This window comes from Bombina bombina, chromosome 2, assembly GCF_027579735.1.
Source record: "Bombina bombina isolate aBomBom1 chromosome 2, aBomBom1.pri, whole genome shotgun sequence".
In the NCBI taxonomy this organism is placed as follows: domain Eukaryota; kingdom Metazoa; phylum Chordata; class Amphibia; order Anura; family Bombinatoridae; genus Bombina; species Bombina bombina.
The window spans coordinates 958,058,347-958,082,673 of NC_069500.1; the positions used below are offsets into that span (position 1 = coordinate 958,058,347).

At 38.3% G+C, this 24,327-nt stretch overlaps 1 protein-coding gene across 1 annotated transcript in view; it reads left to right on the forward strand.

Moving 5' to 3' along the window:
• BMPR1B (bone morphogenetic protein receptor type 1B) overlaps positions 1 to 24,327 on the forward strand; it is a 729,768-nt gene that overhangs the window by 129,950 nt on the left and 575,491 nt on the right. The window contains exon 3 of the mRNA XM_053703451.1: positions 1,336 to 1,372. The gene's annotated coding sequence lies outside the window, so the exon portion shown is untranslated. The remainder of the gene's footprint in view (positions 1 to 1,335; positions 1,373 to 24,327) is intronic.

A 24,327-nucleotide genomic window follows, 5' to 3' on the forward strand; every position in this document is an offset into this window, starting at 1 on the left:
TTACTGAACAAAACAGAGTCCAAACACTGCACAATCCCCCTAAGCATCTGTTACATACGAGATTGTAAATCTCCACTTCTTGTGAACTGTGATTGAATAAAATTGGCACTGGAATTGTGCTCTCTTACCCTCCACCTCCGACTATCCGGCTCCTGAGAAAAGAGGGACCACGCTGTCTTTGCAGGCAAACTGCTCTTCGGTACCCTCCGCCTCCCTCGGCGTCTCTAACCGGAAGTACTCCACAGGTGGCCCGGCAATCCCGGGTGACGTCACAGTCAGTTTGGGGGTTGTGGATTGGCCTGTTGACAGGACACGTAGTGCACAGCAGTATGTCGGCGTCAGATCTCAGGATATCACATAAAGACCTTCAAGAAGAATTTGCGATCCACGCCAAAAGTAAAACTTGACTTTTATTCACTTGTTAAAAGGAAAACATACAAATGCAAACCTCTGCAGCTTTGCAGAGTAAGCGCAGCACTGGGCTTACGCGTTTCGGCAGTTAAGCCGTAGTCATAGCCTCAAGTTTTACTTTTGGCGTGGATCGCAAATTCTTTTTGAAGGTCTATATTCTGATATACATATATATTTATGTGTTAATATGTGTATATACGAAAAATATTGGCACCCCTGCATTTCTATCAGATAACGCACCACTTTGCCCAGAATATTTTGCAATTACAAATGTTTAGATATTCTCATATTTATTTATTTTGTTTGTATTGGTATGACACAAAAAAGTGGAGAAAAAAAGCAAAATCTGACACACAATTCCCATAGACTGCAATGTAAAGACACTTTCCAGTGCCAATTTTTTTCTAACACCCCACTCCCGCCAACTTTAACCCCAAAACACGGCCTATTGCAGTCATTTTATTAAAAAATAAAGATGCTGCCATCTTTTTTCTTAAAAAACTACACTAGATAGTATTATGGGGCCATTTGGGGTAGATTTATAAAATTAACCAGAGATCTGATCTCTGGTTAATATTCTAAGTGCTAATTGCTACTGTGAGCTCACAGTAGCATTAACCAGCCACTGGTGCCCGTTTGCGGGAGCGAGATAATTTAGTGCTACACTTGTAATCTAGCCCACAATGTTCAGATGTATTTAATGGCAGGATGAGCAAAATAAATAATGAACGTATTTTGCAATAAATTTGTACATTAAATAATAAAATTAATTATTTATGGTTTAGTTTATGAATGTCTAGAGGCATTTATTTCACATAATTGATATAAGAAGAGATAAAACAGTTTGCTCATAATGCAAAACAATAACAATTAAATTGATGCACAATGATAATTTTTCTTTTTTTTTCTTTTTTTGCCTGGCAGGTGCAGTTGTTGGACTTCTGAGAATATCAAGAAAAAGGTAAGATAATATTTGATAATAAACTTCAATATATGCTTTTTATAAGTTATGATAAGGATGACAAAATTGCAATATATAGTAAGTTGGTGAAACATCAATAGAAAAAAATGATAAAACTTCAAAAATATTTTTTTTTATTGTCAAACATAACCTTTATTGACATCTTTAAAAAAACAGGTAGTAATAGGGATGTATGAAGGACACAGTCTGATGCATTTAGTGCTAGCTGTTAGCTTTGCACTTCATCAGAGATGGTCAAACAACTGTAAATTACATTGGCGATATATTTAATATATGATCCAGGGCTCAAGAAATACTTTGTGTCAGTGCCATTGCACATGGTAAAGGTCTTGGCAGCTGATAAAGTGCTCTGGCATAGATGTTGGGGAAAGGTGCAAGGTCATGGCTGTTCCCTTCCCCTGCACCGGCACAGCTGCTTGTGACTTTGGCTCCGCATTCTTCACTTTCCTTCCCTCACACTTCAATTCCCTATATATAGGAAGAAGAAAACTTCTAATTTCTAACTCATCATAACTTCTAAATGACAATTTAACTAAATCCAGTGAGTGTGGAATATATGTTTTAGATAGATAGATAGATAGATAGATAGATAGATAGATAGATAGATAGATAGATATATGATTTCTTAATACTAATAGCTTTTTAAAGCCTCAATATTTGATGCTCATATTTTCAGATTCAGATTGCCCATAAAATATAAATATCTGACAGACATGGGCTGATTTATTATTGTCTGGCTGCAGCGTATCGTGTCTGCCAGACATCGCTGAATACGGACTGCATACACTGTCCGCATTCAGTATTGCACAAACAGTTCTGGTGAACTGCTTGTGCAATGCCATCCCCTGCAGATTTGCGGCCAATCGTCCGCTAGCAGGGGGTGTCAATCAACCCGATCGTATAGGATCGGGTTGATTACTGTATGCCGCTCAGAGGCGTTGGATACAGTTAAGAAGCAGTGGTCTTAAGACTTCTGCTTCATAACTGCTGTTTCCAGCGAGCCTGGGGGCTCGTGTAGAAACAGGACGAGATGGCCAGATTCGGGGCTTGTTAAATCTGTGCCATGTAATTTAACAGATATGGAATTTAACATTTTATTGTTCAAGTGTTTTGGCCCCTAACTGTTTGGGCTGGGTCCTAGATTTTGACCAAACTTGCACTGCCCTGTAAGATATTTTCATCACTAGGTTGTATGAGCTAAGAACATGGATATAGGGTTATATTACAATTAAAAAAAAAAAAAGATTGAGATTGTACTTGGATGTTATTAAACAGTGCTCCTTTGGTAAAAACAAATATGTAAAAATCAAAGTAAATTTAAAAAAGAAAAATATTGTGTAAAAAATAGCAAATAACTTTGTACCTGTAAATTCTCAGTGTAGCCTGCCCCATTGTTTTAAGAGCAGAGGATTTTCAAAACCTAAGGGCTAGATTACACTCTGTGCACTCACATTGGGGCAAAAATGCGTCTGTATGGGCGCACCTGTAATTCTACTTATATAACAAGGTGAAAGTAAATATGCTCGCAGTTTGCGCATTGGTTAGCACTGCTTCTGAAAAGCAGGTGTTAACCATTATACAAACCTAAAAAGTGTCACTAAACACATCACAAATACAATGTACACTCATATTAACACTGTCTAATAATATTATTTAATAATAATATTGCACAGAGAAGTTATAAGGGGTCAAAGTTAGGAGATGTCGGGTCAAAGTGCTTTTACATAGGGATCCATTGGAACAACTTTATTAACATATATATATATATATCTTTAAATATATATGTATAAGAATGTATACATATATATTTATGTATTTATATGTGTATTCATATGCATACATTTGTATATATATATATATTGCTGCATTGTTGCAGTTGGGGTTACGCGATCTGTGGCTGTGAGGCTGTCGACATGAAAATGAAGCTCCATTCAAGACTTTGGGGTTAAAAAATAATCTGCGGTTGTGAGCACTGTTGATCTTGAGGGAGCAATATTTGTGCTCCCAACCCGTAACCTTACGCTCAGTAGCAGTAGAAATAACAGTTTTCAAGCTAAGATAAAACTTCCTGCAAAGGCCGCCTCCTCCATGTAGCGCTGTTACTGGAAGCACAAATGTAGTGTAAAAAAAAAAAAAAAAGGTGAAATCCACTTAAATAGATGAACAATACACATTGCAATGATTTTCTATTAAGTATAAGCAATTACTTAGTGTTTTTTTTTAATTACCACAACAGACTGAATAACTTCTTATATGAATAATCTTTCAAACAAAAAGAATACAATGTTTATTTTGTGAGTATTTTATTCTAAATCAACTCAGGGTTGTTAAAGCTGATAACAAATGAAACATGCATTGTTAAATAAAATATAAATAAGTATTGGTTTATAAACATTATTATGGAAATATATATTTAAATAGGGATTTATTACATATATAAGGTGATATAAACTTTTCTACTCAGATGAGATGACATAAAATAATCTTCCAGAACTGCGAGATCCCTAATGAAATCCTAAAAAAACTTATTTTGCTATACATCTCCATGGGGCATACGCTGCATTTTTTTATGTGAATGAGAGACAAGCCCAGTGCAATATACTTTACACTTCATATTAAGTTTTATTACATTTAAACTTTGCACTTTTTATTTTGTATTTAATGTAGTATACAGCAGTGTATTTAGGATTGTAATTTTACAAATTCTGATTATGCCTTCACAGTTTCTGTGTAGCTTTAATAATTTGGGCTTATTCTTTATATAATTATGTATATCTTATACAAATTACATTGAACTTTGTATTTCTTCTATTTAAAAATAAAAATAAAAACTGAGAGGTTCAGTTTCCCAGAGAGCTTTGTTGTTTTCTATGGGCCTGATAAGCAAAGATTCTCTAGACTGGAGAGAAATTATAGTGCAGACTTTACAGGAGCTGAGCTCACTAAATTCTATAAGAAAAAGGGCAGAACCTGGAAGTCCCAGAGAGATGAGAGATGACTTCCATAGAATGTAATGAGGTGCTTTGCGATACAGAATTTCACAGTGAAGAGAGAACTTAACAGGAGAACACCTGGGGCTGATATAAAGGGTCTGATTTACTAGATGTCGGACGGACATGATTCCCTATAGTGGAACATGTCCGCCTGATATCGCTAAATGCAGACAGCATTCGCTATCAACATTTAACATTGCACAAGCATTTCTAGTGAAATGCTTGTGTAATGCCGCCCCCTGCAGATTTGCGGCCAATCGGCCGCTAGCAGGGGGTGTCAATCATCCAGATCGTATCCAATCGGGATGATTGCTATCCGCTGCCTCAGAGGTGGCGGATGAGTTAAGGAACAGCGGTCTTACGAACGCTGCTTCTTAACTCTTGTTTCCAGCAATCTGGCAACTACGGGGGTAGATTGTAGCATCCGCTGCTTGTTAAATCTACCCCCAGGTCTCAGTTTGCAACAAATACAAATTAATCTGAAATGCTATCTCAATAATTTAACTTGCTTTTGCCAGTATTGCGAATTTTGAGTTACAACATGCTCACCAGAAAGGAACGGAGTATAGAGGCACCATCCAATAAGAAAAAAGTTAAAAGTCTTCCTTTATATCGAATAGTATAAAGAAATGCGGCACACACAGGAAAAAAGTATAAGCCATATGTTTTTTATACTATTCAAAATAAAGGAAGAATTTTAACTTTTTTTTTCATTGGATGGTGCCTCTATACTCCATTCCTTCCTGGGGAGCATATTGAAACTATTTATTACAGCACTGAGGAATCACTGTGTAGGAGTATTGGATAGTATCCCTCTATGATCAGGTCTATTTGCTGGATTCCACTTACGTGATTATACACACCTTTGTAGCTTGGGTGCTGCATTGTCCCACGATCTGTGGGGCTGGTAAGAGGTGAATTTTAACCTGCCTGCCGGTGTTACGCTGCAAACACATGAGATTTCTAAACGGCTTGGACCAAGGTACATTGAAATAATGGTAACCAGCTTTATTTACACTATTGGGAAATGAGCCTTTGAGGGGGTTACATTGAATCAGTACATCTGAACTTGTAAGTGTTCACTATATCTGACTGAATTATTGCCATTGCTATTATACTATGCTGACTAAATGATCACTTGCAACACTGTTACTGTTATCCCTGAGACCTGTTCATACTGGGGGTTATTTACTATCTCCAAGAAAAGCTAAAACCTTGTACATTTTTAGAAATAATTATTTTCGCTAAAGAGACTGTATATGTGGTTGCTGAACTAAGTGAATTTTGAGTTAACTTAACTTGCATACAGCTGGCAAGATAAAGCAGTGAGACTTACTTGTTTAAAATGCTTACAGCATTTAACAAGCATTGTGAGAGCGCTTCAGACATACTCTGGGAACTCCCCTGTTTGGTCCAGGGAACACCCCTGTCCCTTCCAATTTCTTAAGCTCTGTTTTATTTTACAATAGAGAAAATGCAAAGTGCGACTTAATTTGTAAAAGATACACAGAAATATATAAAGTATGATTCTAATTTGTTAAAGTAACTCAGAAACTTTCAAAACATAATTAGGATTTGTAAAACTACTGCAGGATCTAAATCTCAATGTATTCAAATATAAAAGATAAAGCACAATGCTTAAATATAATAATATTGAATGGAACTAATCTAAAGTGTAAAGCAATATACAATATAAAGCACAAAAGTGTAAGTGTAACAAAACTCTTGTATCGTGCAGTGCTATATTCCACTGGATGTGTCTCTTCTTCACATACAGAAATGCAGAGAACATCCCTTAGACAGGTATGGCAAAATCTGCCTGTCTAAAATCATGGGAGAGATCTTGCAGTGCTGAATGGGTTTTGACCTTTTTCTTTTAGCATTCAGTGAGCTCAGCCCCTGTAAAGTCTTCACTACAATTTTTCTCCGAGCAGGAGAATCTTTAATCATTGTGGCCAAAGAGGGAGAACTTACATGCAGGTAGATTACTAGTTTTGAGTTTGTGTTTTAACGCTGAAAAAATGGCCATTTCAGCGTTAAAACAGCAACGCAGCCATTACGAGTCTTGTCGATATAGCTGTACTGCAAGCCTTTTAGCCTGTAACGCAACATCAGTCCCGCACTTAAAAATATGACGTTTTGCGTGGGATTTCCATAGCGACAGTATTACAAGTTTTGCGGTGAGGCTATAAAGCTTTCGTTACAGCCTATACCGACACAATCCGTACCGCCATCTGAGAGCAGTAGTTATGGGTTTTGCGTAACAAAAGTGTTAATCTGCCGTCCGCCCACATTATGGCACAAATGGCTGTAAATGCTTCTTTAGGATCCCCTTTGTTCAGAAATAGCAGACATTTATGGCATTTTATTTGGCATTACTTTTTAGTAATTAGAAGGCCGCTAAATGCCGCTGCGCACCACACTTGTATAATGCCCAGCAGTGAAGGGGTTAATTAGGGAGCTTGTAGGGTTAATTTTAGCTTTAGTGTAGTGTATTAGACAACCCAAAGTAATGATCTAGGCCCATTTTAGTATATTTCATGCCACCATTTCACAGCCAAATGCGATCCAATAAAAAAAACTTTTTCACTTACTTTAGGTTTCTCACTAAAATTATTTACAAACAGCTTGTGCAATTATGGCACAAAAGGTTGTAAATGCTTCTTTGGGATCCCCTTTGTTCAGAAATAGCAGACATTTATGGCTTTGGCATTACTTTTTGGTAATTAGTAGGCCGCTAAATGCCACTGCACATCACACTTGTATTATGCCCAGCAGTGAATGGGTTAATTGGGTAGCTTGTAGGGTTAATTTTAGCTTTAGTGTATAGATCAGCCTCCCACCTGACACATCCTACCCCCTGATCCCTCCTTGAACCCCCTTAAACAGCTCTCTTCCGACCCCCACCTCACAATTGTCACCGCCATTTTAAGTACTGGCAGAAAGTCTGTTTCATATATATAATGCAGTGTTAGATCTCCCCCTTAGCCCCCAACCTCCCTGATCCCCCCCCAAACAGCTCTCTAACCCTCCCCCCTCTGCCTATTTGCCGCCATCTTGGATACTAGCAGCTGTCTGCCAGTATCAGGCACTCCAAAAAGGATGGCAGCAAATAGTGAATAGCAAAATTTATTTAGCACACAAACATAGCGACGTTTCGGGAATTACCTTCCCTTAATCATGCAATAAAACTAATGGTACAAAGCACCCTTATATACCCAACTGCCTCAAGAGGGCAGTAAAGATATATTTACAAAATTAACTCTTTCTCCCCCAACATTTGGAATAATAATCATAAAGGATGCTATTAGACATTACACTGAGCAGCAGCCATACATAAAGGCTATTAGTAAAATATTAACATAATTCACTTACACCATGATAACAACCAAACATAGAAATTTCAAAAAACAGAAAAAAATATTCATAAGAATACAGAGAGAATCCCAATCTCTGTTCATGCCCTCGGGTGCCATAGTGCCAAGTTCGTAAATCCAGAAACACTCCCTTTGTTTTAACAAGAGGTCTCTATCACCACCTCTTCTAGGTCTAGGGATATATTCAATAACTTGAAACCTAAGCTGATTTACAGCATGTCCCATTTTGGAAAAGTGACACATAGCCCCGCCCACAAGGACACTTGACCAAGTAAATCACATATTGGGTTTTGCAGGTATAATACCCCTTGATCAGATACTTTTTGCCAGATCTAGGATGGAAAAAAGCAGATCCTTTGATTATGTTCCTACAACAGGATGCTCTGATCAAGGGGTAATATAACTGCAAAACCCAATATGTGATTTACTTGGTCAAGTGTCCTTGTGGGCGGGGCTATGTGGGGGAGACGACTAGGCCTATTAGAGATAGGATAATTGAACACAAAAGCACTGTGAGGACTAATAATAAACTTGCCCCTGTATTGTGTCACTTTTCCAAAATGGAAGACATATCTTTCATATACTCCAATTTTTTCTTTCAATGTTAAGATAGAGAACACAAATGTATATGATCGGATACGATCAGGGTGATTGACACCCCCTGCTAGCAGCCAATAGGCCGCGAATGTGCAGAGGGCGGCATTGCACAAGCATTTCACTAGAAATGCAATGATAAATGCCGATAGTGTATGCTGTCAGCATTTATCGATGTGGGACGGACATGATCTGCCCGCACATGCATAAGTCGGCCCCTTTAAGTCTTATCCTGTCTGCAATAGTTAAGATAGATTGTTCCATCTATAATGTCATTGCAATCTTTGCAAAACAAAAATATATAGATACAATACCCCAATTAAATACATATCTAACACAGTTCAAAATATCTGCTGTTTAATCCCAGTGATGTCGTGGCCTAATGTAGGTGCTTACCGTGCCAAACACTGGGACCCAGGGGTATAAGAAGTGGAATAATTATAGCCTCTGTTTGTCTGTCTGCCTATACATTGAGAAAGGCCTGTTTATGGCCGAAATGCATTTGTAACTACTAGTGCTCTTCATCCCTGGCACAATAATAAGGAAAGTCCGGACAGTTCATTTTGTAAAACACACAAAACCTTTATTTGCCAAATTAAAAATATATGAACAAGCTGTATCCACACAGAGCGAGCGTAACACCAAACTGGCTTATGCATTTCGGCTTATGCCTTAATCATAGCCATAGGTGTTAGGACTACTCTGAATCCTTTTAAAACACATACTAAAAACCAATTGGTTGATACTTAATCAATTAATAACCAAAAAATGCCCACTCTATGTGTCATAGACCAATACCATCACGCTGGCAATAATATTTATATTTACATGTACATAATAGGAAAATAGTGTAAAACGTATATAAAGATGCATACAAAACATTATAATAATTACATAACTGGGGTAATAATTAAAGACTCCCCTCAATTATAAGGTATTGTGGTACACACTGGCCGCAACATTGAAATATTTTAACTCAACGTAATGTGGACTAACAATATATATAAATACCAGCATTTAAAACAAGCTTGGTACAAACTTGGTACAAATTGGGTAACAGTGTGTGTACCTATTCCAACAACGTAACATATGTGGCCATAATAACTAAACTCCCAGCTCCTCTAGTAATAATGTATTAATGTATGCAAATATAATAATGGGTAATACACAATAATCCTGTACATAGCAGGAAAAGGAAAACAATTACATAGACAGTTTAATACAGTGCATACATCAACAACAATACTCATCAACAGTACGCTGCTTAAGACATTCGGCCTTAATAGTTAACATTCAGAAAATATTGCAAGGAAAACTCTATCATATATACAGCATCCTCCAGAGCTAATATGAAAATATATGCAATACAGGATAATGTAACGTAAAATATGTAAAGTAACGTGTAAAGTATGACCTACACTCTGTACCGAAATGAGAGATGGACTGAAGTAATAGAAAAAGAGGTCCAGACCAGGGGAATACATTATTCCCAATACTTAATAAGGTTGTATTTTGAATTCAAACCTCTTGGGATACGCGTGCCCAATCTAAAAATCCAATACATCTCTCGTTTTGCCAAAATCTGTTCCAAATTACCACTTCTCCTAGGTAGCTTAACCTTCTCAATTGCACACCATTTTAGCAAATCCAAATTACTCCCATGTTTATTAGCAAAATGTTGCCCTAGAGCAGTAGTCACTTTTCCTTGCGAAAGTGTGGAAAAATGCTCTCGGATCCGTGAATTCACATCCCTGCTAGTCAGTCCTACATATTGAACTCGACAGAGTGTGCACTCCAATAGATAAATAACAAACGGCTCGATTACGAGTTTTGCGGTAAGGTGAAAAAGCAGCGTTAACAGGTCCTAACGCTGCTTTTTCACGCCCGGTGCTATGACGAGTCTTGTAGGTACAGCTGTCCTGCACACTTTTTTGGCCTTACGGCAAATCAACTTACTCAATTTGCGTATAGTCTATTTTCAATGGGACTTCCATAGTGCCGGTATTACCAGCTTGTCCTGGAAGGCCAAAAAGTGAGCGGTACAGCCTATCCCGCAAGATTCGTAACGCGGTAAGGTGAAAAAGCAGCGTTAACAGGTCCTAACGCTGCTTTTTCACGCCCGGTGCTATGATGAGTCTTGTAGGTACAGCTGTCCTGCACACTTTTTTGGCCTTACGGCAAATCAACTTACTCAATTTGCGTATAGTCTATTTTCAATGGGACTTCCATAGTGCCGGTATTACCAGCTTGTCCTGGAAGGCCAAAAAGTGAGCGGTACAGCCTATCCCGCAAGATTCGTAACGCGGTAAGGTGAAAAAGCAGCGTTAACAGGTCCTAACGCTGCTTTTTCACGCCCGGTGCTATGACGAGTCTTGTAGGTACAGCTGTCCTGCACACTTTTTTGGCCTTACGGCAAATCAACTTACTCAATTTGCGTATAGTCTATTTTCAATGGGACTTCCATAGCGCTGGTATTACCAGCTTGTCCTGGAAGGCCAAAAAGTGAGCGGTACAGCCTATCCCGCAAGATTCGTAACGCATTTTAAAGTGAGTAGTTATGACTTTTACGCTACAAAGCTGTAGCATAAAACTCATAACTAAAGTGCTAAAAAGTACACTAACTCCCATAAACTACCTATTAACCCCTAAACCGAGGCCCTCCCGCATCGCAAACACAATAATAAAAATTTTAACCCCCTAATCTGCCGCTCCGGACATCACCGCCACTAGAATAAACATATTAACCCCTAAACCGCCGCACTCCCGCATCGCAAACATTAGTTAAATATTATTAACACCTAATCTGCCGTCCCTAACATTGCCGCCACCTACCTACATTTATTAACCCCTAATCTGCCACCCCCAACATCACCGCCACTATATTAAATTTATTAACCCCTAAACCTAAGTCTAACCCTAACACCCCCTAACTTAAATATAATTTAAATAAATCTAAATACAAATTACTATCATTACCTAAATAATTCCTATTTAAAACAAAATACTTACCTATAAAATAAACCCTAAGCTAGCTACAATATTACTAATAGTTACATTGTATCTAGCTTAGGGTTTATTTTTATTTTACAGGCAAGTTTGTATTTATTTTAACTAGGTAGAATAGTTACTAAATAGTTATTAACTATTTAATAACTACCTAGCTAAAATAAATACACATTGACCTGTAAAATAAAACCTAACCTAAGTTACACTAACACCTAACACTACACTACAAATAAATAAATTACCTAAATTAAATACAATTAACTAAATTAAATTAAATTAGCTAAATTACAAAAACAAACAAACACTAAATTACAGAAAATAAAAAACAAATTACAAGATTTTAAAACTAATTACACCTAATCTAATAGCCCTATCAAAATAAACCCCCTCCCCCAAAAAATAAATAAAAACCTAGGGCATTTAGCTCTATTCCAGCCCAAAGACCTAACCTAAAAGTAAAACCCACCCAATACACCCTTAAAAAATCCTAACACTAACCCCCGAAGATTCACTTACCAGGAGAAGTCTTCATCCAAGCGGCAAGATGTCTTCAACGAAGCCGGCAGAAGTGATCCTCCAGATGGGCAGAAGTGGTCCTACAGACGGGCAGAAGTCTTCATCCTGACGGCATCTTCTAACTTCAACTTTCTGACGCGGAGCGGCTCCATCTTCAAGACATCCGTCGCGGAGCATCCTCTTCCAACGACGTCTTCTTGCTGAATAAAGGTACCTTTAAGTGTCCAAGATGGCGTCCCTTAGATTCCAGTTGGCTGATAGAATTTTAAGGGACGCCATCTTTTGTGTTTCCTTTTTTCTGTTGAAAGGTAAAGTTGGACTCTTTTTTTGGGCAATTGTTTTTTTAGGATAATTTTATTAGATAGTGTTATTATAAGTGCTCCAGGATATGCGGTCTCAGGTGTTAGGAAGAAAGCAGGCAAAGGGCTTTAACATTGAGATAATATATATATTATTTGTATAAATAAATAAATATATATATATATATATATATATATATATATATATATATATATAGATGTATGTGTGTGTATGTTCATATACTACGGGTAAAGCACTATGTAATGTAATTCTCCCATCTACACTATTTTTGTGCCTCTGCCTGGGGGGTTTAAGGAAGGTGCCCTGTCAATCCTCTGGCATCCACCCCAAATGAACCTTGGGGAATGAGGTTTTCAAGGAGGGCTCCCCCTCCGCCCTTGAACTCCCTAGGCGGAGGCAAAAAGGTAGTGAAGATGTGTGAATTTCAGTGCATCTTATATATGTTATATGCGGTGATTTGTCATGTTTATCGGGCTTTACCCACAACCGCTTGGGTAATGGGAGGTTGACCCGGGTAATGATAGGATTACACAATTGCTTACTTTATCCGCAACATATATATGTACATATACGTCTGTAAAGTCTGTAAACAAACGTGATAAATTCAATATAGTTTTCACAAAACAGAGCACCCCTCATATTCTAGCCCCTAATTTACTCATCTGTGCTGAGAATGGGAAATTCTGGAAATTTGGTGTGTAAGAGATAGAGATGCCAATTGTCACAGATACTGGGCTGCCAAGGCTACCCCCCACCACCCTACTACCTGGCTCACTGTGTTTTACATTGGTTTTGGCCTTTTAATGGCTCACAGGATCTCCCATACTCTTTATGTCTCTAGTTCTACTGTTTGCACCTCATCATGGAAGAGCTGATTGCTTACCGCCTGACCCCTTTCCGGGTGGCTGGGCTCCTGGAATTACCGGCAGGGAGGATTACCCCGGGCAGCTGCTGACCTTTACCCCAGGTCACTCCAGTGGACCTTTGCCCCAGAGCTCCACTTTTTTGGGGATTGGTACCCCTAGGGAGGGCAAGAGGTGGGGTGATTGCTGGAAGGGAGCTCCCTTGGGTTTTGGACCCCCTCTACAACCCTACTCCCCCTGGCTTACCCGGCGTACATTTGATCCACTGCCGCTCCGGCCCCCAGTGATCGATCATGTCGCTTTTTGAACTGAAACACCTTGGGGCCCAGCGCTCTAGATTGCTACCCGGGGATAGCCGCCGCTCCCTCAGGATCATCCGGAAACCACCACCTCTGTGTTGCAGAGACTGTAAGGGACTTTGGATGCTATGGGGGACACTGCTCTGTCTGGAGGGGCAGGAATGGCGGGAGATCTGGGGGTCAGATAAGACCCTTATTATGATGAGCTGGGTGTATATAAGTATGTGTGTTTCACAATAAAGTCTGTTCGTGTTTTCACCTAAATACTGGTTTGTCTGGTTATTTGGTTGGGCTCTGGCTATAATCACTTCTCTCCACTCTATAGCTACAAGTTCCAGGTACAGGAAGGACCCTCTTGGCAGAGCTACCCTTTCGGGGTAGCCGGTGTCTGTCACACCAATATCTATTGATGTGTTCTGCATTTTGATTTAATACATCTTTCATAAAACATTGTTATTTGCTGTTCATGATTGTCACTTAAAAACTAAAGATTTTAAAAATTGATCTGAGGAAACTAATAACAATAATAATAGAATTTTATATTAATAATAAATAATAATCATTTTTATGCACTCTTATGGACATATGAAATATTATAAACTTTGAAAATTCAGAAACAAATTTGAACTGTTCATATTACGCAAGTATGCAATATTCTAGAAATAAATGAAAAAAAGCAGAAGGCGCTTCTTAGTGGAGATGCGATGTGCACTCAACAGGCATACTCACAAATGGAGCAGCACTATGTCTTGTTGGTACACACAGGCAAGGAGTTTGCAGTGACCTAGCTCACTGATCCAAATGTGAGGGTATCATACCTACAGCAGCTCTTGTACACAATACAATTTGTTTATTAAAATTTTAAAAAGTTAACACAGAATAAAAGATGAGGTATTAACAAAGTAACCTCAAACAAAGTAGCAAACATGCTACGCGTTTCTCAGCTAGCTAACATACACCGGAAGAAACAGCTAAGTAACGCGTTTTAGCTTTTTAACATTTTAATAAACAGCTGTAGGTATGATATCCTCAGACGTGGATCAGTGAGCTGGGTCACTGCAAACTCCCAGCCTGAGTATAACCAACATGACAGAGTGCTGCTCAATATGTGAGTATTCCTGTTCTGACATTTAACATATCCTGCTAAGTATACATCTGATCTGCACTAGGAAGCACCTTCTACCTTTTTCATGGTTTGGAAGTTATGGAAGATTTACAGAAGAGCTGCCAGTGTGCTTGAGGCCATTTGGAGATGTGAGACTTGGTATATTTGGAGATGGATCTGGACTCAGTATATTCATATACTCTCTCCTATGTGTCATTTTTCATTGTTTATTTTGGGTAATTATATTGGAAATTTTCCCTCAATAGGCGTCCCCTTTTGACAGCTGGTTTTTTTTTTGTTTTTTTTAAGTATGCAATATTTTTCAATTACATTTGTTTTGACCAATAAATATACATCACTAATTTGTATTATTTTTTCTATAAAGTATTATGTTTAATGTGACAGTTAACTGATTGTGTACAGAAACACAAACTTTAACAACAACAAAAAAAACTTTAAAGGCTCTTAAGTATTTCGTGAAACATGATATGTATGCCCAATTTTCAGTTGAGAACCAAAAATTTAATTTCTTGATATTTCATGCACAATTTCTATAACTTTTAATATTTTGTTGTAAGTTTTGGCTGTTAAAAAATTTGGAGAGAAAACTAGACAAAGTAATGAAAGCTTAAAGGGACATAATACTCATATGCTAAATCACTTGAAACTGATGCAGTATAACTGTAAAAAGCTGACAGGAAAATATCACCTGAGCATCTGTATGTAAAAAAGGAAGTTATTTTACCTCACAATCTCCTCAGCTCAGCAGAGTAAGTTCTGTGTAAAAAGTTATACTCAGCTGCTCCCAGCTGCAGGTAAAAATAAAAAAAAATGAAGAAATGAACAGCAGCCAATCAGCATCAGCAGTGCTGAGGTCATGAACTCTTTTACTGTGATCTCATGAGATTTCACTTAACTCTCATGAGATTTCATAGTAAGCTTCCTTTACCTGATTGGTGAAATAATATGAGAGTTCACGAGGCTTATCCCCTAAGCTGTCCCAGGACAGACACACTAAAATGCTGCTTAGAAATCCTTTACAATGGGATGTGGCTACTGAGGAACTTTTGAGGTAAAATATCTTTCTTTTTTACATAAAGATGTTCAGGTGATATTTTCCTGTCAGCTTTTTACAGCTATGCTGCATCACTTTCAAGTGTTTAAACATTTGGGTATTATGGCCCTTTAAGTGTACTTGTGATAGCATAATAAAAAAAATACCAGATTTTCAATATACAGCATTTACATATATAAGGTTTACATTTTTAAAATTATATGACACAAATTTTATTTTGCCTATATGTCATTAACATTATAGAATATTCTTTGCAGTTTTGTGTGTGCATATATATTTATTGATTAGGGAAATAGAAATTAGAGGACTTTTTCCCTAACATCACAAGGCTTTCTCTCTCTTGTTTTTTTTTTTTTTTTTTTTTTTTTTTTTTGTATGTGTGTGAACAAGATTACTCATTTCATTGTTTTTAATTTACCTTCTGAATTGTAAAGGACTATTTTCCTTTAAAATATTCTTTGTGAATTAAGAGGAAATCATGTGATCTTGAATATTGTGCAATATATCATAAAAATAAAGTTTGATGACTGTATATTGAAAAATATATATTTTTTCATAGTGTTCTGGAATTTTATTAATTTATGTATTGATCTCTAACGGCTAGATTTAGAGTTTTGTCGGTAACGACCCGCATAGCTAACGCTGGCTATTTTCTGGCCGCACCTTTAAAATAACTCTGGTATTGAGAGTCCACAGAAAGGCAGCGTTAGGCTCCAAAAAAGGAGCGTAGAGCATATTTAACACAACTGCAACTCTCGATACCAGACTTGCTTACGGACGCGGCCAGCCTCAAAAACGTGCTCGTGCACGATTCCCCCATAGGAAACAATGGGGCTGTTTGAGCTGAAAAAAAAACCTAACACCTGCAAAAAAGCCGCGTTCAGCTCCTAACGCAGCCCCATTGTTTGCTATGGGGAAACACTTCCTACGTCTGCACCTAACACTCTAACATGTACCCCGAGTCTAAACACCCCTAACCTTACACTTATTAACCCCTATTCTGCCGCCCCCGCTATCGCTGACCCCTGTATATTATTTTTAACCCCTAATCTGCCGCTCCGTAAACCGCCGCTACTTACATTATCCCTATGTACCCCTAATCTGCTGCCCCTAACACCGCCGACCCCTATATTATATTTATTAACCCCTAATCTGCCCCCCACAACGTCGCCTCCACCTGCCTACACTTATTAACCCCTAATCTGCCGAGCGGACCGCACCGCTATTATTATAAAGTTATTAACCCCTAATCCGCCTCACTAACCCTATAATAAATAGTATTAACCCCTAATCTGCCCTCCCTAACATCGCCGACACCTAACTTCAATTATTAACCCCTAATCTGCCGACTGGAGCTCACCGCTATTCTAATAAATGTATTAACCCCTAAAGCTAAGTCTAACCCTAACACTAACACCCCCCTAAATTAAATATAATTTGAATCTAACGAAATTAATTAACTCTTATTAAATAAATTATTCCTATTTCAAGCTAAATACTTACCTGTAAAATAAATCCTAATATAGCTACAATATAAATTATAATGATATTATAGCTATTTTAGGATTAATATTTATTTTACAGGTAACTTTGTATTTATTTTAACCAGGTACAATAGCTATTAAATAGTTAAGAACTATTTAATAGCTAAAATAGTTAAAATAATTACAAATTTACCTGTAAAATAAATCCTAACCTAAGTTACAATTAAACCTAACACTACACTATCAATAAATAAATTAAATAAAATACCTATAATTATCTACAATTAAACATAACACTACACTATCAATAAATAAATTAAATACAATTCCTACAAATAAATACAATGAAATAAACTAACTAAAGTACAAAAAATAAAAAAGAACTAAGTTACAAAAAATAAAAAAATATTTACAAACATTAGAAATATATTACAACAATTTTAAACTAATTACACCTACTCTAAGCCCCCTAATAAAATAACAAAGCCCCCCAAAATAAAAAAATGCCCTACCCTATTCTAAATTACTAAAGTTCAAAGCTCTTTTACCTTACCAGCCCTGAACAGGGCCCTTTGCGGGGCATGCCCCACGAAGTTCAGCTCTTTTGCCTGTAAAAAAAACCATACAATATCCCCCCCCCCAACATTACAACCCACCACCCACATACCCCTAATCTAACCCAAACCCCCCTTAAATAAACCTAACACTAAGCCCCTGAAGATCTCCCTACCTTGAGTCGTCTTCACCCAGCCGAGCCAAATTCTTCATCCAAGCGGAGCAAGAAGAGGTCCTCCATCCGGTAGAAGTCTTCATCCAAGCGGGGCAGAAGAGGTCTTCCATCCGATTGAAGTCTTCATCCAAGCGGCATCTTCTATCGTCATCCATCCGGAGCGGAGCGGCAGCATCCTGAAGACCTCCGACGCGGAACATCCATCCTGGCCGACGACTGAACGACGAATGACGGTTCCTTTAAATGACTTCATCCAAGATGGCGTCCCTCGAATTCCGATTGGCTGATAGGATTCTATCAGCCAATCGGAATTAAGGTAGGAATATTCTGATTGGCTGATGGAGTCAGCCAATCAGAATCAAGTTCAATCCGATTGGCTGATCCAATCAGCCAATCAGATTGAGCTTGCATTCTATTGGCTGATCGGAACAGCCAATAGAATGCGAGCTCAATCTGATTGGCTGATTGGATCAGCCAATTGGATTGAACTTGATTCTGATTGGCTGATTCCATCAGCCAATCAGAATATTCCTACCTTAATTCCGATTGGCTGATAGAATCCTATCAGCCAATCGGAATTCGAGGGACGCCATCTTGGATGACGTCATTTAAAGGAACCGTCATTCGTCGTTCAGTCGTCGGCCAGGATGGATGTTCCGCGTCGGAGGTCTTCAGGATGCTGCCGCTCCGCTCCGGATGGATGACGATAGAAGATGCCGCTTGGATGAAGACTTCAATCGGATGGAAGACCTCTTCTGCCCCGCTTGGATGAAGACTTCTACCGGATGGAGGACCTCTTCTTGCTCCGCTTGGATGAAGAATTTGGCTCGGCTGGGTGAAGACGACTCAAGGTAGGGAGATCTTCAGGGGCTTAGTGTTAGGTTTATTTAAGGGGGGTTTGGGTTAGATTAGGGGTATGTGGGTGGTGGGTTGTAATGTTGGGGGGGGGTATTGTATGTTTTTTTTTACAGGCAAAAGAGCTGAACTTCTTGGGGCATGCCCCGCAAAGGGCCCTGTTCAGGGCTGGTAAGGTAAAAGAGCTTTGAACTTTAGTAATTTAGAATAGGGTAGGGCATTTTTTTTATTTTGGGGGGCTTTGTTATTTTATTAGGGGGCTTAGAGTAGGTGTAATTAGTTTAAAATTGTTGTAATATATTTCTAATGTTTGTAAATATTTTTTAATTTTTTGTAACTTAGTTCTTTTTTATTTTTTGTACTTTAGTTAGTTTATTTCATTGTATTTATTTGTAGGAATTGTATTTAATTTATTTATTGATAGTGTAGTGTTCTGTTTAATTGTAGATAATTATAGGTATTTTATTTAATTTATTTATTGATAGTGTAGTGTTAGGTTTAATTGTAACTTAGGTTAGGATTTATTTTACAGGTAAATTTGTAATTATTTTAACTATTTTAGCTATTAAATAGTTCTTAACTATTTAATAGCTATTGTACCTGGTTAAAATAAATACAAAGTTACCTGTAAAATAAATATTAATCCTAAAATAGCTATAATATAAATATAATTTATATTGTAGCTATATTAGGATTTATTTTACAGGTAAGTATTTAGCTTTAAATAGGAATAATTTATTTAAGAAGAGTTAATTAATTTCGTTAGATTAAAATTATATTTAATTTAGGGGGGTGTTAGTGTTAGGGTTAGACTTAGCTTTAGGGGTTAATACATTTATTAGAATAGCGGTGAGCTCCAGTCGGCAGATTAGGGGTTAATAATTGAAGTTAGGTGTCGGCGATGTTAGGGAGGGCAGATTAGGGGTTAATCCTATTTATTATAGGGTTAGTGAGGCGGATTTGGGGTTAATAACTTTATTATAGTAGCGGTGCGGTCCGCTCGGCAGATTAGGGGTTAATAAGTGTAGGCAGGTGGAGGCGACGTTGAGGGGGGCAGATTAGGGGTTAATAAATATAATATAGGGGTCGGCGGTGTTAGGGGCAGCAGATTAGGGGTACATAAGTATAACGTAGGTGGCGGGCAGCAGATTAGGGGTACATAGCTATAATGTAGGTGGCGGCTCTTTGCGGTCGGCAGATTAGGGGTTAATTATTGTAGGTAGCCTGCTGCGACGTTGTGGGGGGCAGGTTAGGGGTTAATAAATATAATATAGGGGTCGGCGGTGTTAGGGGCAGCAGATTAGGGGTACATAAGTATAACGTAGGTGGCGGTCGGCAGATTAGGGGTTAAAAAATTTAATCGAGTGGCGGCGATGTGGGGGGACCTCGGTTTAGGGGTACATAGGTAGTTTATGGGTGTTAGTGTACTTTAGAGTACAGTAGTTAAGAGCTTTATGAACCGGCGTTAGCCCAGAAAGCTTTTAACTACTGACATTTTTCTGCGGCTGGAGTTTTGTCGTTAGATTTCTAACGCTCACTTCAGACACGACTCTAAATACCGGAGTTAGAAAGATCCCATTGAAAAGATAGGATACGCAATTGACGTAAGGGGATCTGCGGTATGGAAAAGTCGCTGCTGAAAAGTGAGCGTTAGACCCTTTTTTGAATGACTCCAAATACCGGCGGTAGCCTAAAACCAGCGTTAGGAGCCTCTAACGCTGGTTTTCACGGCTACCGCCAAACTCCAAATCTAGGCCATAAGTAGCTATAATGCAACAACAGTAAGATATATAGTATTTTATATAATATTCAACTGAAGAAGAAAAACAATACATTTATTAATATACATGTGTTTTAACCTGTTAAGCATTTTCCCACCCCTGTGCTAAAATGAGCTTTCTTACTGCTTAAATTTAAATGCTATAGTAGGTCATATTTCAGTAACTGACCATGAGTGGAGCCATACTTTGTGCTCTTGCTTGCTCTTTAACTGAGCTAGATGAAGGCTTTTTGTCATTTTGAGTAGCGCTGCATTATAAGTTGAAAGAAGAAATGTTCACACGAGCACTAACCTGACGCACGCAAAAAGCCGAAGTTGAACCGAGTTACCACATTCCCCCATACACTTTAATGGAGTGCGAAAAAGTAGAAAACTAGCAACCTTACTCACACGTTAACCTGATTGTGTTTTCTCAAGTGCGCTAACCCAACATGGAATATTAATATTTCACATTCCAGTGTTCTTCACATAGAACAATATGTTTTATTTATTCTCAAATAAATATTTTTATTTATTTATTTATTTATATATATATATATATATATATATATATATATATATATATATATATATATATATATGATGTTTTTTTAGGTAAAATATATATCTATACCAAACTATTTATATATTTACAGGGAGTGCAGAATTATTAGGCAAGTTGTATTTTTGAGGATTAATTTTATTGTTGAACAACAACCATGTTCTCAATGAACCCAAAAAACTCATTAATATCAAAGCTGAATAGTTTTGGAAGTAGTTTTTAGTTTTTTTTTAGTTATAGCTATTTTAGGGGGATATCTGTGTGTGCAGGTGACTATTACTGTGCATAATTATTAGGCAACTTAACAAAAAACAAATATATACCCATTTCAATTATTTATTTTTACCAGTGAAACCAATATAACATCTCAACATTCACAAATATACATTTCTGACATTCAAAAACAAAACAAAAACAAATCAGTGACCAATATAGCCACCTTTCTTTGCAAGGACACTCAAAAGCCTGCCATCCATGGATTCTGTCAGTGTTTTGATCTGTTCACCATCAACATTGCGTGCAGCAGCAACCACAGCCTCCCAGACACTGTTCAGAGAGGTGTACTGTTTTCCCTCCTTGTAAATCTCCCATTTGATGATGGACCACAGGTTCTCAATGGGGTTCAGATCAGGTGAACAAGGAGGCCATGTCATTAGATTTTCTTCTTTTATACCCTTTCTTGCCAGCCACGCTGTGGAGTACTTGGACGCGTGTGATGGAGCATTGTCCTGCATGAAAATCATGTTTTTCTTGAAGGATGCAGACTTCTTCCTGTACCACTGCTTGAAGAAGGTGTCTTCCAGAAACTGGCAGTAGGACTGGGAGTTGAGCTTGACTCCATCCTCAACCCGAAAAGGCCCCACAAGCTCATCTTTGAGGATACCAGCCCAAACCAGTACTCCACCTCCACCTTGCTGGCGTCTGAGTCGGACTGGAGCTCTCTGCCCTTTACCAATCCAGCCACGGGCCCATCCATCTGGCCCATCAAGACTCACTCTCATTTCATCAGTCCATAAAACCTTAGAAAAATCAGTCTTGAAATATTTCTTGGCCCAGTCTTGACATTTCAGCTTGTGTGTCTTGTTCAGTGGTGGTCGTCTTTCAGCCTTTCTTACCTTGGCCATGTCTCTGAGTATTGCACACCTTGTGCTTTTGGGCACTCCAGTGATGTTGCAGCTCTGAAATATGGCCAAACTGGTGGCAAGTGGCATCTTGGCAGCTGCACGCTTGACTTTTCTCAGTTTATGGGCAGTTATTTTGCGCCTTGGTTTTTACACACCCTTCTTGCGACCCTGTTGACTATTTTGAATGAAACGCTTGATTGTTCGATGATCACGCTTCAGAAGCTTTGCAATTTTAAGAGTGCTGCATCCCTCTGCAAGATATCTCACTATTTTTGACTTTTCTGAGCCTGTCAAGTCCTTCTTTTGACCCATTTTGCCAAAGGAAAGAAGTTGCCTAATAATTATGCACACCTGATATAGGGTGTTGATGTCATTAGACCACACCCCTTCTCATTACAGAGATGCACATCACCTAATATGCTTAATTGGTAGTAGGCTTTCGAGCCTATACAGCTTGGAGTAAGACAACATGCATAAAGAGGATGATGTGGTCAAAATACTCATTTGCCTAATAATGCTGCACTCCCTGTATATATAGGGATAGATAAATATAGATATATAAAGGAATATTTATTATAAATACTTAGGGGCCTTTTTATTATTGTGCGAGCGGACATGATCTGATATTGCGGATCATGTCCGCTGCACATCGATAAATGCCGACAGCATATGCTCTCGGCATTTATCATTGCACCAGCAGGGGGTGTCAATCAACCCGATCATATTCGATAGGGTTGATTTCTGTCCGCCGCCTCAGATCAGGCGGACAGGTTATGGAGCAGCGGTCTTTAGACCGCTGCTTCATAACACGGGGCATCAAGCTCTGTATGGAGCTTGATAAATATGCCCCTTAGAACTTATTCCCTTATGTGAAGAACATTGGAATGTGAAATATTTACAAAGTTTAACACTTTATTAAATAGGAAAATTACATAAATATGCTTTTACATGTTTTCAGCTACACATACGTATGTATGTGTTATACGTGTATGCTGTATATGTCTGTAAATATACACATGTAAACACACATATATATATAGTCGTATGCAAAAGTTTAGGCACCCCTGACAATTTCCATGATTTTCATTTATAAATAATTGGGTGTTTGGATCAGCAATTGTATTTTGATCTATCAAATAACAGTAATATTTCAGTAGTGAAATTAGGTTTATTGGTATAACAGAACATGTGCAATATGCATCCAAACGAAATTAGACAGGTGCATAAATTTGGGCACCCCAACATAAATATTGCATCAATATTTAGTAAAGCCTCCGTTAGCAGAAATAACAGCCTTTAGATGCTTCCTATAGCCTGTAATGAGTGTCTGGATTCTGGATGAAGGTATTTTGGACCATTCCTCCTTGTAAAACATCTCCAGTTCAGTTAGGTTTGATGGTTGCTGTGCATGGACAGCCCTCTTCAAATCACCCCACATATTTTCAATGATATTCAGGTCTGGGGACTGGGATGGCCATTCCAGAACATTGTACTTATTCCTCTGCATAAATGCCAGAGTAGATTTTGAGCAGTGTTTTGGGTTGTTGTCTTGTTGAAATATCCAGCCCCGGCTTAACTTCAACTTTGTGACTGATTCTTCAACATTATTCTCAAGCATCTGCTGATATTAAGTGGAATCCATGTGACCCTCAACTTTAACAAGATTCCCAGTACCGGCACTAGCCACACAGCAGGATGGAACATCCACCAAATTTTACTGTGGGTAGCAAGTGTTTGTCTTGGAACGCTGTGCTCTTTTGCCGCCATGCATAATGCCCCTTGTTATGATCAAATAACTCAATCTTTGTTTCATCAGTCAACAGCACCTTCTTCCAAAATGAAGCTGGCTTGTCTAAATGTGCGTTTGCATACCTCAAGCGACTCTGTTTGTGGCATGTGTGCAGAAAAGGCTTCTTCCGCATCACTCTCCCATACAGCTTCTTCTTGTGGAAAGTGAGCTGAATTGTTGAACGATGCATAGTGACACCATCTGCAGCAAGATGATTTTGTAGGTCTTTGGAGGTGGTCTGTGGGCTATTTTTGACCGTTCTCACCATCCTTTGCCTTTGCCTCTCCGATTTTTTACGTGGCCTGCCACTTCTGGCCTTAACAATAACTGTGCCTGTGGTCTTCCATTTCCTCACTATGCTCCTCACAGTGGACACTGACAGCTTAAATCTCTTTGATAGCTTTTTGTAGCCTTCCCCTAAACCATAATGTTGAACAATCTTTGTTTTGAGGTCATTTGAGAGTTGTTTTGAGGCCCCCATG